Source organism: Cetorhinus maximus, chromosome 16 (genome assembly GCF_964194155.1).
Source record: "Cetorhinus maximus chromosome 16, sCetMax3.hap1.1, whole genome shotgun sequence".
NCBI classification, from domain to species: domain Eukaryota; kingdom Metazoa; phylum Chordata; class Chondrichthyes; order Lamniformes; family Cetorhinidae; genus Cetorhinus; species Cetorhinus maximus.
In genome coordinates this window covers 97,133,036-97,157,805 of record NC_135894.1, presented here as the reverse complement: position 1 = coordinate 97,157,805, position 24,770 = coordinate 97,133,036, and the positions used below count along the sequence as shown (strand labels likewise).

Here is a 24,770-nt window from a genome sequence, read left to right as displayed (position 1 = left end):
GAGGGATTCATTTGGTTTATATATAGAATAACATATACCTAGGTGTGAGTTCCCCAGGGGTCGGTGTTAGGACAACTGCTTTTCCTGATATATATTAGTGACCTAGACTTGAGTGTGCAGGCCAAAATTTCGAAATTTGCAGATGGCACAAAACTTGGAAGTGTTGTGAACTGTGAGGAGGATAGTGAGAGGGTCAAGAGGACATAGTCAGGATGGTTGAATGAGTGGACATGTGGCGGGTGAGATTTAATGCAGAGAAGTGTGAAGTGATATATTTTGGTATAAGAGTGAGGAAATGCGGTAGATTGTGGTAGATCTGGGCGCACAAATGTACAAATCATTGAAGGTGGCAAGGAAGGTTGAGAAAGTGGTTATAATGTCATAAGGGATCCTGGGTTTTACAAATAGAGGCACAGAGTACAAAAACAAGAAAGTTATGATGAACCTTTATAAAAACTGGTTCAGCCTCAACTGGAGTATTGTGTACAATTTTGGGCACCGCACTTTAGGAAGGATGTGAAGGCATTGGAGAAAGTGTAGAAAAGATCTACAAGAATGGTTCTGGGGATGAGGGACTTCAATTACATAGATAGATTGGAGAACTTTCTAAGGTTGTTCTCCTTAGTGAAGAGAAGGTTGAGAGGAGAGTTGATGGAGGTGCTCAAAATCATGAGAGGTTTAAACACAGTAGACAGGGAGAAACTGTTCCTATTGGCAGACGGATCAAGAACTAGAGGATACAGATTTAAGATGATTGGCAAAAGAACCAAAAGCGACATGAGGAAAATCTCAGTGAGTGGTTAGGCTCTGGAATGCACTGCGTGAGAGTGTGATGGAGGCAGATTCAACCTTGGATATCGAAAGGGAATTAGATAAACACCTGAATGGAAAAAAAAGTTGCAGGAACCTGGGAAAGGATGGTGGGAAGGGTGGGGGTAGGGGGCGGGGGGTGGGTTGGTGTGGGTGACCTCCTGCTGTGCTGTAACAAATGTATGATTCTATGAGGTACAGGCTGCCATGTAATCGAGGGATCTGGGAAGTCTATGTTTAGAGCAATGGATAATCGAGAGTGAGTTACAGGCTGAGATCTAATCAAGGGAGGTAGTCAGGAAGTTTATATGTAGAACAACAGGTACCCGGGAGTGAGTTACAGACTGAAATCTAGTTGTATCACTGAGGTCACTGTTTAAGTAGTTTGATGCCTTGGGATTACCTAGGTAATAGAATCTTGTCTTTGTGAGTCTATGTTCTCTGCACGTCTTTAATGGGCAGTATCAAGACCTCTAATTTCAGTGATTCAGGGCAAATTGTATTATGACTCGCCACATCCTGACAAAGAAAGACTAAACATCTACTTTCCTTTCTATGCAATACAGATAAAGCTACATCTACGGAATCCATACCTTTATCACAGATGCTGCAATTGGACATTGGAGTAAAGGTAGTACATGTTTTATTATTTGTTCTTCATAAGCAAAGAGTACATGGTCTCTGACTTCCATGCTGTTTTGCTGTGTCAATCCCAGGGGTTAGCGCATGGCCCACACACATCAAGAAGGCTCTGGGTTGATACATGTTGAAGCCACCAATCTCATCTCACACCAGTGTTTTAAGAGCAAAGTTACTCTGTACGTTGTAAAAAAAGTATTATTGGAAGGGTGGGGGCAAGGGGGTGAATGAGGGAAGGGAGTGGCGAGTTTGGGAACTGTCTTCCCTCATTCAGAAAAGGGAGATTTCCTTTCACACCAGCTCACTTTTCGGGTTTCAGTGGGACTTATACACGTGCTTCCATATCCACTGCTTGATATGAAAAGAATGAAGGACAACGTGGGGCGCATGAGCCCAAAATCAGAGTTAGGCCATTCAGGAGAGAAAGTTAGGAAACACTTTTTTTGCACAAAGAGCTGTAGAAGTATGGAACTCTCTCCCACAATTAGCAGTAGCTCGAGCTCAGTTAGTCATTTCACATTTGAGATCAATAAATTTCATTTTTCTAGTCAAGGATATTAAAATATTATGAATCCAAAGCAGGTGGATGGAGCTAAGGTACAGATCAGCCATGATTCCACTGAATGGCAGAACAATCTCAAGGGGCTGAATGGCCTCCTCCTACTCCTATGTTCTGATGTAGCCGACCCCAGTGACCTTTGAATGCCAAACGGGCAAACTCTTGGTGCAGCTCGCAAACAGGTTGCCAGCAAGGTGGGTTGTGAGACGGGGAAATGTGTGAGGGGGGAGTCACAATTGGGGGCGGCGGGGTTCCTGGGGTAGCAGCGACATTGAGGGCCACCCCCTGCACCCCACCCCCCAAAAAAAAATAAATAGACATTTCCCTTTGGCCAGGGAATTCCAACGCCCAGAATGAGCACAGCCCACACTCCAACTGAACATGATGATTGGGGTCCTATTCATGTCACAGGATCCAGGTATGTTTTGCACACCTGTCTTTTCAAAATGGAGCCTGCCCCATTTTGAGACCATCACGACCCTTTTAAGGCCAGGCAAAGTCAGTGAAAATCAACCCTACTGACTCCTAATGGGTGCAGAACCCTATCTGCTCCTCTGTACCTCACCTAAGTGTCTGGACAGTGAGTGTCCACAGGCCATTTGAGGTCATCACTCCGGAGCTTAATCCTCACTTGACCCAATATCTGCCCGCTCCACCATTCCTAACCGCTAATCATCGGGCAGCAATCAGCAGGGATAGTGCACGGAGGCCTCTAAGCCTGTATGACTCAGTCCCGCTTGGGACTTCTCAGCTATAAAATCTAGAAGTAGCAGAGCACTGTTCAAAGCTGCTTTTTTGCTTTTCTTGGCTGGCAGCAGTTTCCATGGCAGCAGTTGCCTTGGCAAATTGTGTCAGACATAGCGAACTGTGCCAGACATGGCAGACTGTGATAGACAGCAGGCTTCCCACTGTCAAAACACATGTCATGAACTGAAGTCGGATTTCCCAGCCAGGTTTGTTTGCAATATTTTCCCCCCTTCAAGTATTTATCCAATTCCCTTTTGCAAGTCGCCGTTGAACCTGCTTCCATCGCCCATTCAGACAGAGCATCCCAGACCATTAAAGTCTCGCTTTGTAAGGACCAAACCTAAGGGGTTGAGTTCATTTTCCACGCTTTGAGGTGCTGGTTCGGGGTTAGGGTGGCCACCTGTTTGGTTTGATACGCTCTGGTTTTCAGCTGTTCCCTGTGTCCTGTACCAGACGCTTTTACGTTTGGTACTTTTGCTTTTGGGGTCACCGACAATGTAAGTGGCTGCTTCCCTGCACAGGATCGTCCCTGTACCTCACACTGACCCCTTCTGCCGCAGCGGAACACCAGCCTGTGCTCACCCTATCCCGGCTGGTCTGGCACAACAAACTCACTCACCTGCTGCCCAGGCAGAAGCTTAGCCCCAGACTGCGTTCTTGACCCACAAAGATTGATAACTTTGCCTCACCAGTCACCGTACATGTCCGAGCCCCAGCTATATGCCAGACCTGCATAATAACAGACCCTGAGCTCAGACGCTCTCCATTATGACTCAGTGCCTTTTTCCCGTAACCTTGCACGTCGTTTCTATTTAAATAATCATCCAGCGCCCTCTTGAATGCTTCAATTGAACCTGCTCCACCACACTTCCAGGCAGTGCATTCCAGACCCGAACAACTCACTGTGTGAAAACGTTTATTTTCACATTGCTGCTGCTTCTTTTGCAAATCACTTTAAATCTGTGCCCTCTCGTTCTTGATCCTTTTACGAGTGGGAAAGGTTTCTCCCTGTCTACTCTGTAAAGCCCCCTCATGATTTTGAACACCTCTATAAAATCTCCTCTTAGCCTTCTCCTCTCCAAGGAGAACAGTCCCAATTTCTCCAATCTATTTTTAAAATTTATTTATGGGATGTGGGCGTCGCTGGCTAGGCCAGCATTTATTGCCCATCCATAATTGCCCTTGAGAAAGTGGTGGTGAGCTGCTTTCTTGATGCCTTCTCATGGGGTGTAAGGTACACCCACAGTGCTGTTAGGGAGGGATTTCTAGGATTTTGACCCAGCGACAGTGAAGTTTCTCATCCCCGGAACCATTTTTGTAAACCTCTTCTGCACTCTCTCCAATGCGTTCACATCCTTCGTAAGATCGTAGAATTGTACACAATACTCCAGCTGAGGTCTAACTAGTGTCCCATACAGGTTCAGCATAACCTCCTTGCTCTTGTACTCTATGCCCCTATTAATAAAGCCTAGGATACTGAATGCTTTATTAACTGCTCTTTCCGCCTGTCTTGCCACTTTTAATGACATATACACCCTCTGTTCCTGCACACCCTTGAGATTTGCACCATTTATTTTATATTGTCTACCCATGTTCTTCCTACAAAAATGAATCACCTCACATTTCTCTGCATTGAACTTCACCTGCCGACTATCTGCCCACTCCACCAACTTGTCTATGTCCTTTTGAAGTTCTACACTGTCCTCCTCACAGTTTACAATGCTTTCAAGTTTTGTATCATCCCCAAACTTTGAAACTGTCCCCTGCTCACCAAGATCCAGATCATTAATATATATCAGGAAAAGCAAGGGTCCCAATACCGACCCCTGGGGAACTCCACTACAAACCTTCCTCCAGCCTGAAAAATATCCAGTTAGGGTGGACCTTCATCCTGTTTGATAGGGAACAGCCCAGTATCTGGTATTCCTGAGCTCCAACCCACACCCAGTGTCTTATGCAGGTCAGCTGATTAGGCCTCAGTTGACATGACCTGGGTGTGCCTCAGCTGAGATGTCGATGTGTGCTAACAGACTGCCCAGGATTAACTCCTATGACTAAGTGAAAGAGGAGAAATGCTCCCAGGACATGAAGGGGATTTTGACAGAGTAGATGGGGAGAAACTGGTTCCGCTGGCAGGAATGTCAGTAACCATGGGAAACTGGCAAAGAAACAGGGCGAGATAAGATTTTTTATTTAACACAGTCGCATCGTATTACCTGGAATGCGGCCACCTCCTTCCCTCCTCCAAAGATTTAGCTGAAGGCCACCGATAGTGACACTGTGGCCTGAAATCTGATGCATTTTTGCCAGTGAGCTTTCTGGGGAGGCCTCACTTAAATCTGGCCCAAGGCTTAATATCTGGTGCGGCTCGGGCCTACTCATTTTGGCACTGGGATCATTCCCTGTATGCATGTCACCACAGCTACCCAGCATGTTTGTCTCAGTACCTAAAAGCTTCACACCCGATTAACCATTCTTGAAGTGCAGTGACATTTGTAACACAGTCAGATACGAAAGCTAATTTTAAGCACCGTAAGGTCCCACAAGCAGCAAGGAAATGACCACATCATGATCAAGGAAGTTGCACTAAAACTTTATAAATGACTGGCTCGGTCCCAACTGGAGTGCCAATTCTGGGCACTGCACTTCAGAGGATAGCAAGGCCTTGGAGAGGATGCAAAGATTTTTTTAATAACTCATTCACAGGATTTGGGCTTCGCTGGCCAGGCCAGCATTTATTGCCTGTCCCTAGTTGCCCTTGAGAAGGTGGTGGTGAGCTGCCTTCTTGAACCGCTGCAGTCATTGAGGTGTAGGTGCACCCACAGTGCTGTTAGGGAGGGTGTTCCAGGGTTTTGACCCAGTGACAGTGAAGGAACGGCGATATATTTCCAAGTCAGGATGGTGAGTGACTTGGAGGGGAACTTAGAGGGATGAGGGACTTCAGTTAGGTGGAGAGATTAGAGAAGCTAGGATTGTTCTCCTTAGAGCAGAGGAGATTAATGGAAGATTTAATAGAGGTGTTCAAAATTACAAAGGGTTTTGATAGAGTAGGAATTGTTTTTTCTCTCAGGGTCAGTGACCAAAGGACACAGATTTTAGGTACCATTGCAACCATAATTTATACCTTTAATACAATGAGGTGATATCAGCTCAAATAACCAAAACCTTGACCAACAAGGTAGGTTTTAAGGAGCATCTTAAAGGTGGAAAGCGAGCTAGAGAAGCGGAGATGTAGTTGGGCAAAAAAGCCAAGAGAGAGATGAGGAGAATTGTCTTACTCAGCGAGTTGTTATTATCTGAAATGTGCTGCCTGAAAGGGTGGTAGAAGCAGGTTCAAAAGCAACTTTCAAGGGGGAATTGGATAACTAAATAATTATTGGATAAATTGGAAAAATTTGCAGAGCTATCAAGAAAGAGAGAGGGAGTGGGACTAATTGAATAACTTTTTCAAAGAGCTGGCATAGACAAGATGAGATGAGTGACCTCCTTGTGTGCTGTATGATGCTATGATAATCAATTTTTTGGTAAGAGATAAATGTTTGTCAGGATATTGTAAGCACACACTTCTTCAAAAACTACTATGGGATGCTTTATACCCACTTGAACAGGCAGACACAGAAATCCTCAGCTTAACATCTCACCCAGAATGCAGTGCTCTCTCGGCATTGCACTGAAATGTCAGCCTAGATTTTGTACTTAAGTCTGGAGAGGGAGCTTGAAACCAAAAGCTTCTGACTTGGGGACAAGAGGGTTACACAGTGATTCTAACTTGCACCTGCAAATAGCCCTCTCAATCAGGCAATGAGGGAGCACCTCATGGACTTTTCAGCAGGTTGGTTTGGAGATTCTTAACTTTGGTTTGTATGGGCAGGATTTAATCCAGGTGATGGGGGGTCTCTCTCGTCGGCCACAGGGCTGGTGAGAGAGCCCTGCGTCTCCTCTTCTGGGGAAGGCCCGCCGTATGAAGTGCACATCGGGCACTTAAATAGCCAGCGGTGGGCCCTCCCTAGGAACAAGGGCCCCCGGGGGAAGAAATCCCACCCCCTGAAAAGTGCCAGCCAGTCAGAGGGCAGCAGCGCCGGGACCAGTGGTTGCTGCTGGCAAAGCACCCAACGGCGGCCCTGGATCAGTGAGGGACCCCAGGTCACAGAGGGGTGAGAGCGGGTTAGCGATGGCCCAAAGGGGATTTCAGGCGAGGACCAGGAGCAGGAAGCAATGATGGGGAAATAGCTCTCGTCAGGCAGCGCCCCACCCCACCCCCAGCAACAAGGGACTCGCCAACTGCCCCACCCTCTTCGGGGTCCCTGCATAGCGATTTCCCCGCCCGCCGCTGATTGAATATCAGTGGCGGCAGGATGAGGCCCTTAAGTGGGTATTAATTGCCCAATTAATGGCATTAATTGACATCAGTGCTGGAAGGCCGTCCATGAGTTTTCCCGCCTTGGACTTAACCTGAGCAGAGGCAGGACGGTGGCAAAGTCCCCAACCCATACCCTCTAATTGGATTAAATGCCCCACCACTTTCAAACCCACCTCAGGAGAGGGCATTAAATTCCGCCCTATGTGTCAGACGCCCAAATTAGCAAAAAAATAACCTTTGTACAGTAACACAACTATTCCCAGCCAGAATGGAGATGATTGGCAAATTCTAGCATCAATCACACCCTGGAGACCACTCTACTGTAAGAGATTGGGATTGATTTTATAAATTGTATCCTGTAACTATCCTCCATTCACTGCGTTTTGCTTTAGAAAAAATTCTGCTTTTATTGGGAATTTCAATCTTGAGCTCAACTTGATGTAGTGCCTGGAGCCTTTTTAAAAAGACTGTTTGTCCTTTGAGGGGTAAATGGATTCTGCTCTCTGTTTGAAGGGTAAATAGACTGTAAGTCCCAACTGCCTCTCCCTCACTGGCTGACACAGTGGTGTCAACGTACACCCTGAGTCAGAACACTCGCTACCTACTGAGCTGAACAGGAGTGAGGGGGTGGGTGCAATCATGCAGAATGAGGAGTTGGTGGAGATACTGGAGTTTTAGATGTGTTTAAGAGGATTAAAGGATTTGATAGGGTCGATAGAGATGGATTTCCTCTGGTGGAGGGAGTCCAGAAGAAACTCATTTTCACGCAGCGAGCGGTTAAGGTCTGGAATGCACTGCCCGAGCGTGTGGTGGAGGCAGGTTCAATCCAGGCATTCAAAAAAATGGAATTAGACTATTATTTGAAAAGAAACATTGTGCAGGGCTATGGGGAGAAGGCAGAAGAATGGCACAAAGTAAATTGCCCATTCAAAGAGTTGGTGCAGACGTGATGAATGGCCTCCTTCTGCACTGTTAGAAATCCTGTGGTTCTGTGACGGGAGCCTAACCATAAAAAGAGAGCCAGGCACCTCAGAGGTGATGTCTGGAAGAACTTCTTCACACAAAGGGTCGTGGAAACTCCATTTCCTCAAAAAGCTGCTGCGGCCGGCGGTTAATTGAAAATTTCGGAACTGAGACTGCTAGATTTTTGCTAGGTACGGGCATTGAGGAATAGGGAACCAGGGCAGGTGGATGGAGTTAGGGTGCAGATCAGACATGATCGAACTGAAGAATGGAACAGGCTGGAGGGTCTGAATCGCCTCTTCCTTTTCCTATCAAACCATGTGCCCATGAAAGTGTACATCAGGAAATAATATGGAACTAGTTTTAAGAATAAAAATAAAACTGAGGGACATATACTTTTGGTGAATATATATGTGTGTTGAATGAAATTTAATTGAACTAATCTGTATCCTGAAGCCTGAGTTTGCTAATGGGTTGACTGTTGGATATTTAAATATAATTTTGTGTTGTTTCGCTTCTCTCTCTCTCTCTCTCTCTCTTTCTCTCTCGCTCCATTTTGCTGCTCGAATCACACGGACTGAATTTCCCAGTGACGTCATCCTGCCATCGTCAGATGCTGCCAGTCGCCATAAACCCGTAGATCCGATCTTGTGGTGAAGTCTAGTGCGCAAGCTCGCTTCTATGGGTCTGTGTCAATGTGGTCCTATAGCCGCCGGGGTTCCTGGTCAGCCTTTGCTGGTCACCACTCGCATAGCAAGGAGCTCAAGCCCTATTTGTTTCCTGTTTTGTTTTATGGTCAGGGTTTCTGATGGCATTCCAGCTCCCTCGTCCACCATTTGTTCTGCTGGTTCCTGTTCCATTCCAATGTACATTTCTTTTCTCGCCTGCAACTCCCCTTGTCTTCCTCTCTCCCAGCGTGCCACATTCCCACGGACACCCCTCCCCTGTTGGCAATCTGGAGCTCTTGCCTCTTACCCAAGGGGATGAATGTTCCTATTTTCCCCAATATTCGTCTGTTTGCCTGTCTAGCTTTGAGCCAGATGGGCCGACTATGTGGGCAATGGAAAGAATATTAAGATAGAGTTCTAATTGAGGTGTTTAAGATGATTAAAGGATTCAGCAGAGAGAGACTGTTTCTGTTTCTTCTGGTTGTAGTGTCCCGAATGAGGCAGAACACCACCTCAGCACCCCCGCATAAGCTGTTGAGGCTGAGGATCCATTGAAAATGTAAAAATCAAGGTTGATAGATTTTTGTTAGGCAAAGGGACCAAAGTGATTAAATGAAGTGAAGATAGAGATCCACCTTGATCTAACTGAATGGTAGAACAGGATAGAGGGGTTGAATGGCCTCCACCTATTCCTATGTCCCTAAGATGAATTATATCCTGCGATGCACCTCCAGTCTGCGTACAGGGTTTGTATTATCCCAGTCTGACCACCATAACAGATTGTCAACTCAGTTTTTGGGGTGCCCCTTCCCAAATGAAGCTTGAAAAGAGAGAGGGGAGAAACAATTGGAGGAAGACTGTATAATCTGGAGTGACTCCTCTGAGCATCTAGCTAAACAGAATGAAACGGAGAATATCAGTCATTAATTACACAGATAGAAGAAGCACAGAATGCCATCATTAACCTGCTTTACGGTCAGTGAAAGTGCGGGAATACGCGTCTAGATCAGAAATAACAGAGAAGTAGAAAAGTTAGGGAATGTTAGAAAATACTCAGCAGGTCAGACAGCACCTGTGAAGAGAGATTAGACAGAGGGGAAAATTAAAGGGAAAGAATAGGAATAATGGGATAGCTCTACCAAAGAACCAACACAGATATGACGGGCCGAATGGCCTCCTTTTATGCTGTAGCATTCAATGATTTCATAGTTCTGCTGTCATAATTGACATCCCCTCTGGACCCATTTTTTTGTTTCTTTTTTTCACCCATTACCACCAACCTTTTCCTCGCACCATCATACCTTTTATCATTTAATCCCCTCCTGCCTTGCACCCAGTCACAAATCTTCCCTTTTTCTTGTTTCCTCCCTCCCCACTTTATTCCTGTACTTGATTAAAACCTGTCGCATTTTCCAGGTCATTGGCCCGAAATGTTAACTCTGCTTCTCTTTTCCCACAGATGCCGCCAGACGGGCTGAATGTTTCTAGCACTTTCTAGTTTTTATTCCAGATTCCCAGCATCTGCAGTATTTTGCTTATGTTGAAGTAGGCGAGTAATCTGGGTTATGCAGGTGCTGCAAAATGTACAGCACAGCAACAGGCCATTCGGCCTGACTGGTCCACACTGGTATTGACGCCTTCTCCCTCTCTTTTCATCTCGCTGTCGGCATCCCCTGCTATTCCTTTCTCACTCACGTGTTTAACCAATGTTCTGTTTAGATTGGCCTCCGCCACAGGTCTACTGTTGTCTGAGGTACATGAAACTCTGAGACACAGCTCTGATGTATTTCCACACACCCACGCGCACCCCCATCACCCCCACCACCCACATGGCTGCGGTGGGGTCCATTATTAAGGAGGTAGCAGCCGGACATTTAGAAAATCGTAATATCATCAGGCAGAGCCAACATGGTTTTGTGAAAGGGAAATTATGCCTGGCGAATTTATTCGAGTTGTTTGAGCGAATGCAAGCAGGGTGAATAAAGGGAAACCAGTAGATGGAGTGTATTTGGATTTCCAATAGGCATGTAATAAGGTGCCACAGAGAAGGTTACTGCACAAGATAGGAGTTCATGGTGTTAGGGTGATATATTAGCGTGGATTGAGGATTGCTAACTAACTGGCAACAGAGAGTCGGGATAAAGGGTCATTTTCAGGTTGGCAAACTGTAACTTAGTGGAATGGCATGGGAGTCGGTACTGGGGCCTCAACTGTTTACGATCTATATTAATGACTTGGATGAAGGATCCAACTGTATTGTAGCCAAATTTGCTGATGATACAAAGATAGGTAGGAAAGCAAGGTGTGAGGAGGACACAAAAAGCCTGAAAAGAGATATAGATAGGTTAACTGAGTAGGCAGAAATTTGGCAGTTGGAGTATAATGTGGGAAAATGTGAACTTGTCCATTTTGGCAGGAAGAATAGGAAAATAGAATATTATTTAAATAGAGAGGTTGCAGAATGCTGCAGTACACAGGGATCAGCATCTTCTTGTACATGAATGAGAAAAATTTAACATGCAGGCACAGCAAGTAATTAGGAAGGCAAATAGAATGTTTTATTGCAAAGGGGATGGAGTATAAAAGTCGGGAAGTTTTGCTACAACTGTACAGGGGAATGGGTGAGACCACACGTGGAGTACTGTGTACAGTTCTGGTCTCCTCACTTAAGGAGGGATATTCTTCACTGGAACCAGTTCAGAGAAGGTTCACTAGGCTAATTTCTGGGATGAAGAGATCGTCTTATGAGGAAAGGTTGAGCAGGTTGGGCCTGCTCTCCTTAGAGTTTAGAAGAATGAGAGGTGGGATCTTATTGAAATATAGAAGTTTCTGAGGGGGCTTGACAGGGTAGATGCTGAGTTGATCTTTCCTCTCATGGGGGAATCTAGAACTAGGGGACACAGTTTAAAAGCAAACAGTCCCGCATTTAAGACAGAGATGAGGAGGAATTTCTTCTCTCAGACGGTTATTAGTGTTTGGAATTCTCTTCCACAGAGAGCAGTGGAGACCAGGTCATTGAAGATATTTAAGGCTGAGTTCAACAGATCTTTGATCGACAAGGGAGTCAAGGGTTATGGGGGACAGGCGAATTTAGTCAGAGCAGCCATGATCTTATTGAATGAGGGAGCAGGCTCGAGGGGCTGAATGGCCTATTGCTGTTCCTGTTTCTTATGATCTTCAGAACTTATGGAAAGGATGAGGGGATTTATAAATCGAAGAAACGAAGAAACGATATTTGGTGTTGAGTCGGAAGCATTTGCTTGTGTCCGGGTTGAGGTAGTAGGTTGTATAGTTTAGAATTACACCACGGGAGTTAACTGTACAATCTCCTAGCTTTCCCCGGAGCATGCATGATCCATCGAGAGACGCGACACTGCAACGGTCCGAGGCAGACATTCCGCTTTTGAAAAAAAATTAACAAATCCTTCGGCACGCAAAAAAACAAAAAAACAAATTCAAAGCATGACCTCTCTCAGATTTGGGACACGTTCCAGTGCTTCAGGGTGAGAGGAATTTTTCAAATTTAGCCCTTGCCAGCATCAACAGCAACTATTGCCTAAAATGGGGCTATTAACCTTGACATCTTCAAAAGCCAGTTCAGGCGGCGGTAGGGATGCCAACTCTGATTTTATCACATGATCTCTTGTCTCTAACCATCCTGCTAGCAACCCCACCCCCCACCACCATCAAGGCAAACACCCTTGCAATGCACCACCTTCCTATAAGGGTAAAGTGAACTGATTATTTCCGACTCGTCCCAATGCCCCCTCAGCCGTAATGTTGGGAGTGGTGGGGCGGGTGTAAGTGTGTGGAAGTACTGATTGGATGATTCTTTCAGTCAACTAGCCAATTTCCACAACTCAAAATACTTTTTCTACCAATAAATGAAAAGTGCTTAAAGAAAATGAAAGCTAAGTATGGTTGGTTTTTGATGCTCCCTACGATTTTTCTCCTGGTTTTGCCCACAGCAGTATCCTGGAGGTTAATCTTTAATTCCTGGAGACTCCTAGGCAATCCTGAAGGGTTGGAAACCCTAGTTGGCAGCAACAAAAAAAAATTAAGAGGTAAGGGCCACAAAACCCAAGTTAGGTTTAGTTAAATCTTCTACATCCCAACTTTCTCCCATCTTGACCTGAATGTACTAGCTTTAGACCAGGATTTAATACCGCATGTGCTGGCTGACCTTATTATAATGGCCTCACCTGGCCAGCCTTCAGGTATGAGCCTAGATGGTGATCTACTAGACAGTAAAGAGCATCATGCCCAATCCTCCCTATACACAATACCAATGTCAGCATGGCTCAGTGAGCAATGCCCTTGCCTCTAAGTCAGCAGGTCATGGGTACAAGGCTGAATCCATGAGACTTGAGCACAAAATCTAGACTGACAGTTCCAGTGCAGTACTGAAGGTGTGCTATGCTGTCAGAGGTTCCATCTTTCAGATGAGTCAGTAAAACAAGGGTGTGTGCGCCATGATCTGGCCATTTATCTCATTTCTGTCTGTGGGCCCTTGCTATGTGAAAATTGGCATTTCCCTACATTACAACAGTGACTACTGTACTAGAAGTAGTCTTTTTTTCATGCTGGAAGCACTGGGACATCCTGCTTTGGACAGTGCTTTGAAATTTCCTGAGGTCATGCAAGGTGCTACAGAAAAGCAAGCTTGTTGTAGCAAGAGTCGCAGGGTAAGATCTCCTGGACTATTTTCAATTGCCTAAGGAGGTCGGAGAGGAATTTTCCATGTATTTTTCACTTCTCAACCCTGGATTTATTTATTTTTTGCCCTTCCCAGAGGATTACCGGTTTGTGGGTTGGAATGGGGGGGCTAGAGGGTGAGGGGAGGTGGAAAATGTTTAATCTCGATGCTGAGGTGTGAGGTAGGCTAAATGGACCACCTGGTCCTTTCCTCCCATCAATTCAGAATATTCTTGGTTGGCATTGGTCTAGGAGCAATACATCAAGCTTATACTTACCCCAAATCCTTACATCAGGGGTGTTAGAGCCATTTGTCACCCCACCCCCTCCAATCCCAACCCCACCAAGCTGACCCAAGTGGTGATGGGTGAACGGGTGTGAGTTAAGATTCAGGCAGCAGTTTCTGAAATTTGCAGAAGATCGAAGGTGAGAAGCTGGCTAGGAGAGCACTAAAATATTCGAGCCTGAAGGTAACAAAAGCATGGATGAGAGCTTCAGCAGCAGATGAGCTGAGACCGGGGTGGAGATGAATGATGTTCCAGGGGTGGAAGTAGGCAGTCTTGTTAACGGAGAAGATATGGGCTCAAAACTCAGGTCCGGTTCAATACTTCAAAGTGACTCCCTTTTCACCATGAAATTGTTGAGAGAAATCAGCAATGTGAATTAGTGTGCATCTGGAATGACTAACATGACAAATGGGCAAAATGCCAGCCATTTCGTTTTGACTCTTAAATGCCCTCTGAAATGGCCGAGCAAGCCATTCAGTTCTCAAGGGCACTTCGGGGTGGGCAACAAATTCTGGCCTTGCCAGCGACGCCCACATCCCATGAATGAATAAAAAAAATACTGGGAAGAATTCTCCTGCTCTTCAAAATAATAACATGGAATATTTTATTTCTACCTAAGAGGGCAGAGGGAGCCTCAGTTTAACACTTTAGTCAAAATTCGACACATCCAACTCTGCAGTGTAGGCTCGGTATCGTATTGGGATGACAACTTGGGTTAGGGGCTCTGAACAGGGAGTTGAGCCCACAACCTTCTGACTGTCTGACTGAGGAAGAGTGGTCCATCCTGAGCCCCAGTTTACACCTTGGAAAATGTTCACAGTGCTGGAGTAGGGAGCATTCCTCAGAGGCACACTTTTGGGACAGATTTTCACTCAGTTCCTCAGGAGCGGTGTTAACACGAGAGATGCAAATTTGAAAGGCTCTTCTCCCAGTATGGAACTTAGGCAGAGGGTTGCACAGTTGGGAGAAAAGAGGCTCCAGGGATGATACTGAGATCCTCAATCCCCATCTGGTCAGGCTCCATATTGGGAGTATCGCCGGGAGTGTGGCGATGGCAGGCTTGAAATGGAAAGTGAGCGCTAATACCTCTCCCCTTGATGAAAACAAATAAAGCAGTTATGTAGTTCTTCAAATTTCCAAGATCCACCCTTATAAATGAAGTTTTCTTGCAGTCAATAGTTTACTCAAATGAAAGATGGTGTCTGTAATTCCTGACTGTCAAGACTGCTAACTTGTTTGTCCAGACCGCAGGACCCCAATCAATATTCACACTGGACAAGCTATCCTCTGGGTATAACAATGCCAATTAACGTCCTCCTACCCTGGCAAGTCATTCACTGGGAGCACGCCAACTGAGAATCTATGTCCAATTTCAGTTGCATCAGATTTTCCAGTCATTGAAACAAATCATCAGTAAATTGGGAGCAATCTAATTCAGAATTGCTAGCATCTGTTGAAGTGATTTTTCATTTCTTCATTTCAAAATATTAAGAACTGTGAATCCAGTATGGCTGTGACCCATATCGCAGGGCCAGAGCTCAGTGAATTTACACTAAACATTTATAAAACACTTGGTTAGGCCTCAGCAGCAGTACTTGGTTCAATTCCGGGCACCACACTTCAGGAAGCATGTCAAGGACTTTGGAGAGGGTGCAGAGGAGATTTACTAGATTGGTACCGGGGATTAGGAACTTCAGATATGTGGAGAGACTGGAGAAGCTGGGATTGTTCTCCTTAAAGCAGGGAAAAGTTAAGAGGAGGCTTAATAAAGGTATTCAAAATTAAAAAGGGTTTTGATGAAGTAAGTAGGAGATAATGGCCGGGATTTTCCGGCCCCATTGCGGGCTGGAGCCTCCACCGGCGAGGCGGTGCCCCAGCCAGACGTCCGTCGACTTGCGGCGGGATGGGAAGATCCCGGCGGTGGGCAGGCGTGGAAAATCCCACCCCATTGTTTCCAAATTCAGCAGGGTCGGGAACCAGAGGACACAGATTTAAGATAATTGACATAAGTACCAGAGGGGTAGTAAAGGGGCTTTTCTTTTTCTACCCGGCAAAGTTGTTGTGATCTGGAATGTGCTGCCTGAAAGAGCAGTGGAAGCAGATTCAGTCGTAACTCTCGACCGAGAATCGGGCCTATAATTGGAAAAGAAAAAGGTTGCGGTAAAAAGGAGGGGAGTGGGACTGATTGGATAGCTCTTTCAAAGAGCTGGCACAGGTGTGGTGGGCTGAATGGCCTCCTGCATTCTGCTTCTTTCTGTGTGAACGTACTCAGTTTTTTCAATTAAGTGCTTCATGGAGAAAAAATATTGGACGTGAAAGAATCTGATTTCATGCCCTTTCCGAGCTGTGAGGTTGGGCCTTGCTCACTGTTGTGCCACTGTGTGACCGGGAACAGCCGCGTTCCTGCCGGAGCGTTTCCATGGCAGCCATGATGTCAGACCAGCTCCAAGAGACAATTTGGAGCCATGGGATCATGGAAAAGAGCTCAGAGGTTTTATAGAGGTTTTATCACATGAGTTCCTGCCTCTAACTCCCCCACCTAGTCAAATAGCCTTTTTTGCTAATCTTCAATCTTTAAATAATTGATAAATAAAAGAAAATCAGTATTTCTTTAACATTTCTAGGATTCGTTTTCCTCCTTGGAGTTTCTCAGAGTTGATCTGTCATGCCTGGAGACTCCAGACCAATCTTGCGAGTTGGCAACCATAGCAGGATTGCCCAAGAGTGCTGAGATCGATTAACTAACTCAACCAAGGATCACTTTTATTACAAATGGCTTGTTGGCTTTTACTCAATATGTTGTACTAATCTGTGAAATTTAGTTTAATTTAAATCACTATGATGTAATTTATGCCTTAGCAATTGTCCACAGTGACTCTGGCAATAGGCTGCTTTTTGCCAGTATCAATTATAATGGTTATGATTCAGCAGGATGTTCTGTACAACATGCCAAAAGCACAATTTTATGTCTTCTGTTTCCCCACCCTCAGTATTCCCCAGCACAATAGCCTCTTTCTGTGCAGCCATTCCTAGGATTCCCATTCTAGGAAGATGGAAAAGTAAATCAGTCTTGCAGTGAACAGTGTTGCCAACTCTGGTTGCGTGTATTGCTGTAGGTCTCAATCCCATGACCTGCCACCACAAATGCTCCGCCCCCACACCCCTACCATTGGCCCATCCTCCAGGCTCCACTGCCTTCCCCACAGCCAATTGGAATGCAGAGTTTTATAATCCAACTATTAATCCTATTAATCCAATAATTTTGCAACTAACAAATGAAAGTCTTCAAAGAATATTAAGAAAAGCACAATTTTTTAATTACCCCTATGACATTTCTCATATTGCTTGCAGGATTGTCCTGCAAGTTAATCCTCAAGATTCTCAGCGCCATCTCCCCTTACATGCACAACACACACTGGGATTTCAAAGTAAGTAGTTCACCACCGCCTGGTATTGTATGGTCATGTGTGGCTCATTGTCCTCTCCGAAAGAAGATGGTTTAGGGGAACAACTCAGTCCTGCTTGGTTCTCTACATACGTGTCTTATGGAGGCTCTCAGAGAGTTGACAGCCCTCGCCTGAGACTACCAATGTAAACGCTCCAGAGATTAGGGAATAAGTAACGAGTAATAAAAACAGAAAGTGCTGGAAAAACTCACCAGGTCTGGCAGCATCTGTGGAGAGAAAAACAGAGTTGACATTTCAAGTCGAATATGACTCTTCTTCGGAGGAAGAGTCTTCCTCTTAGTTATTCCAGAACTTTCTGTTCTTATTTCAGATTTCCAGAATCCACAGTATTTTGCTTTAACTAACTAGTAATATTGGCTTGTGCCACGTTTGCAATACCCATCTGAATGCTAGACTCATTGATAGCTGCTCCTTGCATCACAATCAGCGTTTATCTTCCGCTAAAACAGCAACTTCACCATGGAGATGGTAAATGCATCATGTTACCATGTGGATGTGTAGGAGTATTTGGATTAATACTTCACAAGGAAAAAGAATTGCAGGGGAATGGGAAAAGTGCAGCAGATTGGGACTAACTGGGTTTACTTTTCAAAAGAGCTGTGCAGACTCGATGGGCCGAATGGCATCATGCTGTGCTGTGTTATTCCATTATTCTACCTGTTCCTAGGAACCACGTGTCTCCGGCAAGGTCAGAATTTTTTGCCCATCCCTAAATGCTCTGAGATAGTGGTGGCAAGCCGCCTCCTTGAACTCCTTCAATGGACATTAAGACACATGGAGAGAACCAGGGAGGACTGGGACCATCTTCTTCCAGGGAGGACAATGAGGCACACATGAACCTACAGTACCAGGCAGCGGTGAGCTGCTTATTATGAGATCCCAGTGTGTGTTGTGCGTGTAAGGGGAGACGACACTGGGAAAAGCATGAGTTGTAATGAAAGCAGGCTGCTGTGAGTTGTCTGTTTTTACTTTGCATTGTAAAATGGAAAATAACCATCTAATTTCCACTAATGTAATGTTTGCCGCTAAAAGAATCCTTAGGAATCCTTTTACAGGCAAAGGATTGTTGCCAAAACTGTTGGTGGACAGAACGTTACATAGAATAACAGACTTCTAAAATTTGATCATAAGATGTGAGCGTTGCTGGCAAGTCCAGCATTTGTTGCCCATCCCTAGTTGCCCTTGAGAAGGTAGTGGTGAGCTGCCATCTTGAACAGTGCAGTCCATGTAGTGTAGGTACACCCACAGCGCTGTTAGAGTGGGAGTTTTGACACAATCGCGATGAAGTAATGGTGACATACTTCCAAGTCAGGACGACTTGTGATTTGAAGGGGTACTTACAGGTGGTTGTGTTCCCATGTACCTGTTGCCCTTGCCCTTCCAGGTGTTAGACATTGCGTGTTTGGAAGGTGCTGTCGAAGGAACCTTGGTGCGTTTCTGCAGTGCACCTTGTAGATGGTACACTCTGCTGCTACTGTGCGTTGGTGGTGGAGGGACTGAATGTTTAAGGTGGTAGAGGGGGCGCCAATTAAGCGGGCTGCTTTGTCATGGAGGGTTTTGAATTTCCTGAGTGTTGTGGGAGCTGCATTCATCCAGGCAAGTGGAGAGCATTCCATCACACTCCTGACTTGTGCTTTGTGGATGGCCGATAGGCTTTGCGAGTCAGGAGGTGAGTTGCTCACCATTGAATTCCCAGCCTCTGACCTGCTCTTGTAGCCGCAGTATTTATATGGCTAGCCCAGTTCAGTTTCTGGTCAGTGGTAACCTCAAGGGTGTTAATATTGGGGCATTCAATGATGATAATACTGTTGAATGTCAAGGCAAGATGGTTAGTTTCTCTCTCGTTGGGGAGGGTCATTGCCTGGCACTTGCACAGCATGAGTGTTACTCTTCACTTATCAGTTCAAGCCTGAATGTTGTCCATGTCTTGCGACATATGGATACGGACTGCTTTAGTATCTGAAGAGTTGCAAATAGCACCGAACATTAGGCAATCATCAGCAAACGTCTGACTTTATGATGGAGGAAGCCATTGTTGAAGCAGCTGAAGGTGGTTGGGCCTCAGACACTGTCCTGAGGAACTCCTGCTCCGATGCCCTGGGCTGTGGTGATTGGCCACCGACAACAACAATCATCGTTCTTTCTCATAGGTTTGACTCCAGAAGTCAAAGTAAAGAGTTTTCTCCCTCATTCCTATTGACTTCAATTTTGCTAGGATTCACCTCGGCCAAATTCTGTCTTGATGACAAGAACAGTTACTCTCACCACACCTCTTGAACTCAATTCTTTTGTCCATGTTTGGACCAAGGCTGCAATGAGTTTTGGAGCCAAGTGTCTCTGGTGGAACCCAAACTGAGCATCGATGAGCAGACAGTAGTGAGCAGGTAGCACTTGATAGTATTGTCTAATACGTCTTCCATCCCTTTTCTGATGACCAAAAGGAGACTGATGGGGTGCTAATTGGCTGGAGTGGTTTGGCCCTACTTTTTATAGACAGAATACACATGAGCAATTTTCTACATTGTCAGGTAGAGGTCAGTGTTGTAGCTGTACTAGAACAGCTTGGCTAGAAGCTTGTTCTAGAGCACAAGTCTTCAGTACTACAGCTTGTATTTTGTCAGGGCCCCTAGCCTTTGCAGTATCCAGCACCTTCAGCATTCCTTGATATCGCATGGAGTGAATCAAATTAGCATGTGATGGTGGGGACCTCAGGAGGAAGCCAAGATGGATAATTGATGCAAATGCTTCAGCCTTGTTTTTTTATTCATTCATGGCGTCGCTGGTCAGGCCTGCATTTATTGCCCATCCCTAATTGCTTTTGAGAAGGTGGTGGTGAGTTGCCTTCTTGAATCGCTGCAGTCCATGTGGTGGATACACCAATAGTGCTGGTAGAGGGGGGGTGGAGTTCCAGGGCTTTGACCCAGCAACAGTGAAGGAACGGCGATATATTTCCAAAGTCAGGATGGTGAGCGGCTTGGAGGGGAACTTCCAGGTGGTGGTGTTCCCATGTGTCTGCTGCTCTTGCCCTTCTAGATGGTAGTGGTCTTGGGTTTGGAAGGTGCTGTCTAAGGAGCTTTGGTGAGGAGTGCATCTTGTAGATGGTGCACACTGCTGCCACTGTGTGTCGGTGATGGAGGGAGTGAATGTTTGTGGATGGGGTACCAATCAAACAGGCTGCTTTGTCCTGGATGGTGTCAAGCTTCTTGAGTGTTGTTGGAGCTGCACTCATCCAGGCAAGTGGCGAGTATTCCATGACACTCATGACTTGTGCCTTGTAGATGGTTGGCAGGCTTTGGGGAGTCAGGAGGTGAGCTACTCGCCACAGGGTTCCTAGCTTCTGACCTGCTCTTGTAACCACAGTATTTAACTGGTCCAGTTCAGTTTCCAGTCAATGGTAACCCCTAGGATGTTGATAGTGCGAGAAACAGCTATGGTAACACCATCGAATGTCAAGGGACAATAGTTAGATTCCCTCTTGTTGGAGATGGTCATTTCCTGGCATTTGTGTGGCACAAATGTTGCTTGCCGCTTGTCAGCCCAAGCCTGGACATTGTCCAGGTCTTGCTGTATTTGGACATGAACTGCTTCAGTATCTGAGGAGTTGCGAATGGTGCTGAACATTGTGCAATCATCAGCGAACATCCCCACTTCTGACCTCATGATGGAAGAAAGGTCATTGATGAGCAGCTGAAGATAGTTGGGCCTAGGACACTACCCTGAGGAACTTCTGCAGTGATGTCCTGGGACTAAGGTGATTGACCTCCAGCAACCACAACCATCTTCCTTTGTGCTAGGTATGACTGCAGCCTGATGTACTGGGCTTCTCCATCATTGAGGATGGGGTGTGCCTGTAGCCTCCTCCTCCAGTTGTTTAATTGTCCCAACTGGATGTGGCAGGGCAGCAGAGCTTTTCTTTCATCAGTTGGTTGTGGGCTCACCTAGCTCTGTCTATCGCACACTGCTAACGCTGTTAAGCATGCTTGTAGCCCTATGTTGCAGCTTCACCCGATTGGCATCTCATTTTTAAGGTATGTCTGGTGCTGCTCCTGGCATGCTCTCCTGTACTTTTCATTGAATCAGGGTTAATCCCCTGGCTTGATAGCAATGGTAGAGTGGGGGATATGCTGGGCCAAGAGGTTAATGATTATGGTTGAATACAATCCTGCTGCTGCGAATGGCCCACGGTGCCTATGGATGCCCAGAATTCTGCTGCTATATTTGTTCTGAAACTATCCCATTTAGCACGGTGGTAATGCCACACAACACAGTGGAGAGCTCCCTCAGCATGAAAATGGGACATTGATGTCCACCATCCAGAATACATCTGTGCACTTGCCATCCAGCAGAATTGCTCTTTGGTCCGTGCCATTTATGTGTCTAATAGGTGGATGTCCATTTACCAAATCAGACAACAGAAAACATTCTGTGAATCACAACTGGTTTATTGTTAAACTATAGTTCAGTGCAAATACCAGTTTCCAATCTTCCCTCCTGAATCCTCTCCCTGTCTAGAAGCAAAAACCCCCTACTGCGGAAAAACCCAGCTCATAAGTACAGGCTTCAATGAGCACCCCCTGCTCTCAGTTCACTCTGAAGCTTATCCTGGTTCACTTTTAAAGAGACCTGCATTTCTAACATTGTCACTACGTTCCCCACGGCCTCCTTCCAACCTACTTCATCTCACCCTATCAACCTATCACCTTCTATTCCTTTTCCCCCATGTCTTTATCCAGCTTCCCCCATAAATGCATCTGTGCTATTTACCTCAACCACTCCTTGTGGTAACAAGTCCCCCATTCTAACCACTCTGGGTAAAAAAAGTTTAATTTGGTCTCTCTGTTAGCTTTATTAGTGATTAACTTATATTGATGATGCCTAGTTTTGGGATCCCTCATAAATGGAAATGCCTTCCTAACATTTTCCTTATTGAACTCCTTCATCATTATACAAAGCTCTATTATGTCACCCTCAGCCTTCTCTTCGCCAGGAAAATAGAGTCCCAGCATGTTCAGTCTTTCCTGATAAATATAACCTTCCAGTTCTGATGTCACCTTTGCAAATGTAGTTTTTTGCACCTTCTCTGGCTCCTACATATTCTTTTTTTTTGTATTATGGAGACCGGAACTGTACACAGTACGCTACAAGCTGAATTTTAGCCGGTTGGGATTGGATGAGGTATTAAAACTTTTAAAATCACATATCCCGAACCTGATCAGTCTCCAAGCTGCCCACTATCAGTTTTAAACGAGGCAGGATAACTGGGTGGGCAGCCAACCCACTTTCAGGGCAGGGAAAAGTTGGCCATTGAATACTATAGTCAGCCTTACAGCTTCAGATTGAAGCTCCTTTGCAGGTTTAACCCTGGTTGCTTGAGTTTCTGGGTGCCAGGAAACCTAACAGCTGAAGGGAGGTGAGGACAGTTTTGGGGAGAAGGTAAGTACCAGGAGGCATGCACACAAGGCACTTTTCTCCAACCTCCAAATCTCCCCATCAATCAGATCATTCCCCACTACGAAGGTTCCCCCAGGGCTAGAGTTTGGATCAAGCCTCCCCCAGGGTCAAGGACCAAACCCCTCCACAGGGTCGAGGATCAGACCCCGTCTCACTCTCCCAATAGCAGTTGCAGTCTCCTCACCTGTTCTGTGGCCTGCTCCGGGCTGCTTCCCACTCAACTTGCAGCCAAGCCTGTCAGTTAGGCTGACTTCCAGGTGGAGGACTCACTGAAAAAAAAGTCACACAGCCTGTAGATTCAAAACTCCACAGCATGCAGGAAAACCTTGGCACCCATTACATAAACCCCATGCCTCTGCCTATGTAACCCACCCCTGTTAGAATCAGGGCCTATATGTGGCTGAACAAGGTTCAAGACTTCTCTGCTTTTCAACTGTATCTAGTAATGAACCCCAGTGCTTTGTTTGCATTTTTATAGTCTTGTTGATTTGTGTTTCTACTTTTAATGATTTGTGAATCTGTACCCCTAGATCTCATTGCTCCCTTACTCCATTTAGACTTAATTTTCAAGGAGTATCTGGCCTGCCTTTACCTCCCACCAAGTGCCTTTGTTTAGAAGATAGAAGTGTGCTGACAAAGAGGAAGCAGGTAAGAGGAGAGTTGAACCCCTACCCTTGTGATTGGAGACAATCAACATTTGCTGAACTATTTAGTGGTTCTTATACGTTGGAGGAAGGTAACGTGGCAAAATAATCTAATCGAGGCAATCATGGAAAGAAAGAGAAAAGAACGTTTACATCTAGAATACCTTTCACACCCTAAGGATTTCCCAAAGCATTTTACACCCAATGAAGTACTTTTTGAGGTGTAGTCACTGTTGTAATGTAGGGAACAAAGCAGCCCATTTGAACATCACATTTGATCCCACAAACAGCAATGGGACAATGACTAATAGATCCTTTTATTAGTGATGTTAGTTAAGGGCTAAATATTGGCCTTTGTAATAGAAAGAATACTGTTTTTTTTGTATCTCTCCTAAGATTAAAAGCTCCTTGAAAGCTTATCTCTTTGCTATCCCTTCTTGAACTGCTTAATGCCCACCTAGCCCTGCCAATAAAGCATTCTGAGACATTTTATCTAAATGAGGGGGGCTCTATAAACTAAATCTGGGGAGAGATCAGAGAGGCTCGGATTCTTCTCCTTAAATCAGAGAAGGTTAAAGGGAAGTGTTCAAACGTGCTTAATAGAGAATGTACAAAATAATGAGGGGTTTGCTAGAGCAGATAGGATGAAACAGCTCCCACTGCAGAAAGGTCAGAAACCAGAAGACACAGAATTAAGATAATTGGCAAAAGAACTAGAGGGGAGATGAGAATTATTTTACACTGTGACTTGTCATAATCAGCTGGAACTCACTGCCTGAAAGGGCCGTGGGAGCAGATTCAATGGTAATAATTGGATGAATCCTTGAAAATGAAAACATATTCTAGGCTATGGGGAAAAGAGCAAGGGAATGGGACCAATTGGATAGCTCTTTCTAAGAGCCAGCACGGGCCGAATGACCTGCTCTTGTGTTGCGTCAGTCTAGGATAAGTTGGTTTACACAGTATGAGCTGGAAGACCTTGTTACCCTGGAGGTTTGGAGCTCTCTATATGGGGTGATTCTACAACACAGCCCTTCTTAGTGGGAGAGAGAGATTCACTCATAATGGAACCAATTTGGGAGTTTGCAGACTCATTTCATGGTGGGGGCCACTTAGCTCAGTTAGCTCAGATGGCTAGTTTGCGATGCAGAATAATACCAACAGCCCAGGTTCAATCCCCATAGCTCTAGGGGCCCACCTCACCTTGCCCCATGGCATAACCTATGATTAGCAACCCTCGGTTGACAAGGATGCTACATGAAGAGAGAGAAGTTTCATGATTTAAAAGTCTGGAAGAGAGGGGGATGAGGAGTTCCACAACCCTGTGAAGAAAAGTGTTAGAGCAGGCAATGAACCTTTAATGACTTACACGCTATCCATTCACTTCACAAGACGAGGTTCAAATCTAGTTCAATTTGATGGGATGGAAGATTCTGTCAGTGAGAATCCCAGAGTAAATGATCTGGTTAATTCTAACCCT

At 45.5% G+C, this 24,770-nt stretch overlaps 1 long non-coding RNA gene across 2 annotated transcripts in view; it reads left to right on the top strand.

Moving 5' to 3' along the window:
- Nucleotides 1-24,770, top strand: part of LOC144691843 (uncharacterized) — a 386,040-nt gene that overhangs the window by 271,417 nt on the left and 89,853 nt on the right. For both annotated transcript variants that reach the window (XR_013579224.1, XR_013579225.1), the window contains one exon: nucleotides 1,377-1,441. This is a non-coding gene — a long non-coding RNA (uncharacterized LOC144691843). The remainder of the gene's footprint in view (nucleotides 1-1,376; nucleotides 1,442-24,770) is intronic.